Source organism: Amblyomma americanum, chromosome 4 (genome assembly GCF_052857255.1).
Source record: "Amblyomma americanum isolate KBUSLIRL-KWMA chromosome 4, ASM5285725v1, whole genome shotgun sequence".
NCBI classification, from domain to species: Eukaryota; Metazoa; Arthropoda; class Arachnida; order Ixodida; family Ixodidae; genus Amblyomma; species Amblyomma americanum.
Window position 1 is genome coordinate 137529598 of NC_135500.1, and position 6557 is coordinate 137536154.

Here is a 6557-nt window from a genome sequence, read left to right on the forward strand (position 1 = left end):
AAAGAGGACGCAACCAAATTCAAATATCGCCCCTACATAAGTTTTATAAAGAAAGAGCAAAATGTCAAGACGCATACCGAATTTTGTCTTGCTGATTCTCACCGATTTGCCGAGAACACGCTAATATTTCAGCACATTGCTCTTAATTTATGGTCGCCAGTCTAACCATGGGTCGTAGATAATACCCAGTTATTTTATCTAATCAACCTGTGGGATTTGGTTGCAGCCATACAGCCAGAAGATGCAAACAGGGGATTCCGGTGGAAGAACAAGAAGTGCACCCTTATTTGGATTTAAAACTAACTTTAGACTGTCCGTCCAAACTTGCAGAGCGCTGAGATACGCTTACAACATCTGATACAGGAAATGAATATCGTGAACAAAAGCGAAAAATTCAGTGTCTTCCGCGTTGGTAGGGATATCTCGCATTAGTTTATTAAACATTAATGGCGAGAGGACCAAACCGTGAGGCGCACCTATCGACTGGGCATGTGTGTTGGAATCTAAGTTATTCTCCCTGCAAAAGAAATATCTATCGTTTAAAAAATCCCTTATCCATGCCAAGAATTACAAAGGAGGTTGGATGACGGAGCTTGCTTGTGAATAATCACCAAGTGAGCAAGGAAGGGAAAATTTCAGGGTGCTTGCCAACGTTTAGACAAGAGGCCTTGTCTTTGTCGACAAGCCCTCTTGTGGAAAAGTTAGCAAGCACCCTGAAATTTTCCCTTCCTTGTTCACTTGGTGATTGTCCAGAACCATCTGACCAACCTAGCTCTACCGTGGACCGCTAGTTTGTGAAGCAAAATACTGTGCTCGACGCTGTCGTACGCCCTTGCAGAATACAGGGTGTCCCAGCTAACTTTAGCCAAGGTTTAAAAATATATCGCGGCACTCTAAGACGACGCGACCAAATGCATGTTGCTGGCTATTGTATGGAGCAACTGAAACCACTTTTTTTATTTTGGGCTTATTTGCATAATTAGTATAGATTAATTAACCAACTTCGAAAGCAAGAAGATAGGTGAAAAAGTCAAATGAAGAAGTTGTAGAATGGTCCGCGAAAGGTCCCATTGAAAAGTTTTTAACTTATCATCTATTACGTATCGGCTTTGTTTCGCTTTCTGCAGATGCCCACGAAATACAAAATATACTACGTGAGATGTCTGCTTGCGCGCCACGATTGCAGTGCTCTCAAACGTTCTGCCCAACAAACAAACAGCTAATTTATACCGGTTTGCTGCTGCTTAAAAGGTGACAGGGCTGGGACGCCGGCGCTGGCTGTGCGATTACGCGAGAGCAAGCGATCAGGACTGTGTCCGCTGGTCGCTATCATCGAGCGCCCGCAAGGGAAGCATACCGCTGGCGTAACTCGCACAGCCAGCTGCTGCGTCGCTTCCCTGTCACCGTTTAAGCGGTAGCACACCGGGATAAATAATCTGCTCTTTCCTACACGGAACGTTTGAGAGCGCTGCTATCGCGACGTGCAAGCGCGGTCATGCACGTGGTATTTTTTTTTTTTGTATTTCGCGGGCATCTGCAGTGAGCGAAAACCCCGCCGCGGGTGGCTCAGTGGTTAGGGCGCTCGACTACTGAGCCGGAGTTCCCTGGTTCGAACCCGACCGCGGCGGCTGCGTTTTTATGGAGGAAAAACGCTAAGGCGCCCGTGTGCTGTGCGATGCCAGTGCACGTTAAAGATCCCCAGGTGGTCGAAATTATTCCGGAGCCCTCCACTACGGCACCTCTTCTTCCTTTCTTCTTTCACTCCCTTCTTTATCCCTTCCCTTACGGCGCGGTTCAGGTGTCCAACGATATATGAGACAGATACTGCGCCATTTCCTTTCCCCAATAAACAATTATTATTATTATTATTAGTGAGCGAAAAAAAGCTGATACGTAGCTGTGCACTCCTCACAAAATTATACCCCAACCCCATTAACTGCTAATGTTAAAAAAATCTCTGAGCGAGAATGTGCGCCCCTCACAAAAGGATATCCCAACCTGATTAACTGCTAATGTTAAATAAATATTCTAGCGAGAATGTGCACCCCTCACAAAAGTAATGGCGCGGCTGTTGTACCAGCGCACATCATTTGCGAACATCCAGGACCAAAGTGAAGTAGTTGCCCATTAAAGCTTGTTGGAAACCCTATATTCAATGATGCGAATCGAAGTCTCCCGCAAAAAAACTACGTTGAATTTATTGCGCAGCCCTACGAACAATGCGTCCTACGAATACCTGCTGGGAAGTATATATTCGAAACGTAAGGGAGACACATTACGAAACAAAAATATCAACCGCAAGAACTTCACAATCCGGTCGCATAACTATCTGAGACACATTCGCACGATGAAACGTTTTTCTTGAAATAATTGTTAACAAGCCCGCACCCCTGCCATTGGTGCGATCAGCTGTAAACACAAAGAAATTTTTAAGTGAGAGTGGCCGATTAGGAGAGAGCGAAGTTTTCTGGAGTAAAATAATGTCTGTACTGTGTGTGATTAAGTGTAAGCTGCTGTAATCCATGAAAGGATGATGCGATTGAGCGACAATTCTAATGAAGGACTGTTAATTTTGCCATGATTGTTATTCAAGAAATTAGGCAGCAGCAGTCTTTCAAAACAGCGGACTTTGTGATGCCCAATGAAGTTCTCTTCGTCTCGACATGAGAATGATTAGATTTAGAAGGCAAGGACGAAGCGCGACTCTTCTTAGACATACGCGCCATTTCTTTGTCGGAATGGTAAGTGTTAGTGAAAGTGAGTCGGTACCGTTTGTCGACACCGGCGTCAATGCAGAACAGCTAGTAGGTTAGACTGAATCAACAGTTACAAAGGAGGAAGGATATGTAGGGGAGGTTTTGTTAGTTACAGCAGAGGTTGCAACCTGCGCTGAAATGACCTGCGGCAGGGCATCGCTGAACATGCTGAACGTATACGGTTGAAAATACAAGCAAAAGCCTTCTCCGCAGCAGCAACAATCGGCTTTTCAAGCCTACCAGAAAACAGTGCCCGTTTTGCGGAAACACCTGCGTACGAGCGCCTTTTTCTCGAACTGACAGCGAAGGATCAAGGGGCGGTGGCGTACTCAGCAGTTCAACAGCAAATTTTATGTACTGTGGTAAATGTAAAATCTAAGCTCGAAATAATGTGGTTACTATGTCGCGCATCACCAAAAACAGTGCTACTGGGAGTCTGCTACAGGCTTCCCTATTCCACACTCGACTTTTGCAGCGAACTGAACAATAACTTAATACAACTTATCACAAGCTACCCAAATGCCTTCATTCTCCTTTTAGGGGATTTCAACTTCCCAAACATTCACTAAGGTAACCTCCTATCCTCTTCAATAATAGGTCCAGCAGAGAAAAGGAACTTCATTGGCATTTGTTTGAACTTTAATTTAACAGAATTAGTTTCACAGAAAACGCGCATCACGCCTGAATGTGAAACCATTCAGTTGTCGAAATCCGCACCAGGAACCAAAAACCATGGTTCACTAAATGATTAAAAAGATTAGAAAATTATAAAAAGCGTCTCTATCGGGCGGCTAAAAACAACCACAGCTCACTTCGATGGCAAGCTTACCACGAAGTTGATGAATATTTGACCGTGATCCGCAGCGCAAACCGTTCACTTTATGCTACTACACTTTCAAATTTGTTGCGTACTAACCAAAGAGAGTTTTGGCAAGTAATAAACCCTCACCCAACACGCGCTATTACTATCACCAATGATATACAAGAAACGATTACCGATACTGACTGTGCCGACGCTTTCAATTCCGCATTTGCTACAGTTTTCACGAAAGAAATCGCAAAACCCTTTTCTTTTTATTTTGCCCATATGGAAGGTACAGTGCCAAGCATTACATTTTATGCAGACGGAATTTCATCCAAAATCCAGAAGACAAAGCTATCTCTATCATTTGACATTGATGGTATTAACTCTAAAGTTCTAAGGAACACGAGACACACGGTTGCTTCATACTTGTCATTGCTGTTCTCACAGTCTCTTCCTTCAGGAACCATGCCGGATGATTGGAAAATGGGAAAGGTGGTTCCAGTCTGCAAAACAGGTAACAGAAACTCTATATTAAATTATCGACCTATCTCACTACCGAGCGTGCCGTGCAAAATCATGGAACATGTCATCTACTCTGAAATTATTTTTTTCTTAGACTGCAACGGCTATTTTTATTCCTCGCATCATGGGCTCCGCAAAGGTTTCTCTTGTGCAGCCCAATTAGCTCTTTTCGTTCATGATTTGCATACTAACTTGGACACTAATGTGCAAACTGACGCAATCTATCTGGATTTTGCGAAAGCCTTTGATAAAGTATCTCACCAGCGCTTGCTACTAAAACTTCAACTGCTGAACCTGGACCCTAGCGTTATAATATGGATACAGAGTGAAGAAGGAGAAGGGCATTAACCGCACTGCCATCGCTCAGAGTGATAGCCTGCTGACCTGGTCAGACCAGAGACTCTGCCGCCGCCGTTGTTTCGCCGCCACCTGAGCGCTGACCTAAGCCCCCGTTACATTTGATGGAGCTTCGGTTTTCCATCCCCGTACCACCCTGGACCTCCGTAGCCGCACGCTACCGACCCCCGCTATGCCCGAAGACTCTAGCCACACAGCCGTGCAGGTGGGTTCCCCGTCCTCTGCTCCGGCTTCCTCCGACAGCGGGACCCCGCCCTCTCCAGTGGTACTGGCGATCATGATGCTGAAGACTGGCTCACATCATACGAGCGGGTGAGCACATATAACAAGTGGGACGATACTACCAAGTTGAACAACGCCATCTTTTATTTGACCGGCGTTGCCAACCTGTGGTTTCGAAACCACGAAGCAGACTTCTCTACGTGGACTGCTTTCAAGGTGGGCCTCACCGAAGTGTTCAGACGTCCTGCTGTGCGCCAGCTACGCGCCGAACACCGCTTGCGCGAGCGCTCTCAGCAGTCGGGTGAGACGTTCACTAGCTACATTGAAGATGTGGTAAAACTGTGCTCGCGCGTCAACGCCCAGATGTCAGAGGCTGACAAGATCAAGCATATTCGGAAAGGCATTGAGGATGACGCCTCTCAGATGCTGCTGTCGCGAGATCTCCGCACCGTTGCCAAAGTCACCAGTCTCTGCCAGAGCTACGACGTGCTGCGCAAGCAGAGGCTAGTCACTCGCCAGCACGCGGCGCCTTTGAGTCGCTTGCCGGCCTGTCGTCTACACCCGACCACTCACAACTATTGGCACATATCTAATATTTTGTGCGTGAGGAAGTTGCACGTCAACTATCGCTTCTGCCATCCTACTCCGTGCAGCCTCAGTACCTGGCGCCCGACCTTCGCACTGTCATCAGCGAACAAGTGGCTGAGGCCTTTCCACCGGTCCCTCCGCCCGCACCAGCACCACTGCCCGCATCGGTCGCTACACCCCTGACCTACGCTGCCGCCGTCGGACGACCGCGGCCACCTAACTACCGTCCAACCTACGCTCCACCTCAAGCGTCTGTGCCTCAAGTCCCTCACGCACCGACGACTTTTTTCCGACCGCTTCGACAACTCGGCAATCCCTGGCGTACTAGTGACAACCGGCCTATATTACACTTGCGTATTGCCTGATCATGTGGCCCGGCTTTGCCGTCGTCGTGTGTCAATATCCCAAGTTCCCCATTACTGGTCCCAGTGAATACTGGTCCCAGTTCCTGCCGCAGTTTTTGCCGTCAACACTGCGACGCAGGAAACAACGCATGCGACGCCGTTCTCAGTCATGTATGGCAGAACGCCTTCCATTCCCCTCGATACGCAGTTTGGCCTGCTCCATCCTGTGGTGTCACCACCGGACTCCGCCCAACGACTTCGGTACGCTCGTCTCGACGCCCAGCGCAACCTTCTCGGGGCCCATGAGCGTGTGCAAGCGGCAAATGAGGCAGCTACGCCACCCCCCTCCTTCGGACCCGACGACTTGGTCCTCGTTCGCCGCACCATCCGCCCTGCTGGCCGTGCCGCGAAGTTCTTGCCCCGGTACCGCGGGCCTTACCGTGTTGTTGCCCGGCTCGGCCCGTGACGTATCGACTAGAAGATCTACGTGAGCATCGTCAGCGCGGTGCGCACCACGTTTTTCCAGAACATGTTTCGAAGATACAGATATATGTCTCCGGCGCCCGCGGTGATCCCGACTCGGCTCCCGGATCATGCTTATTGGCTCCCACGTCCTCACCAGTGCCGCCGCCGCCCTCCAGGCATCCCTCCCACAATGCCCCCCCCCTCCCCCCCATAAGTGTCATGGGTGCCATCACAAGTTCAGAGGTGTGTCCATCTAGACTGCGCCCATCGAAGCAACCCCGTCGCCCACGGGAAAACTGAACAAGGGCAAGCGCGGCGATGCTCTTCCAAACGCTAACACGAACCCGCAAAAGCAAATACAAGCGCCGTCGCTCGACTATGCCGCCGGAACCGAAAGTCGGGCTAAGCTTGAGATGATCGGCTTACTTGACCCACTTTCCGAAGGCGAGCAGGAGCCCTCGCTGTTGTTGTATGGTAAGGAAGCGCCTACCAGCAGCC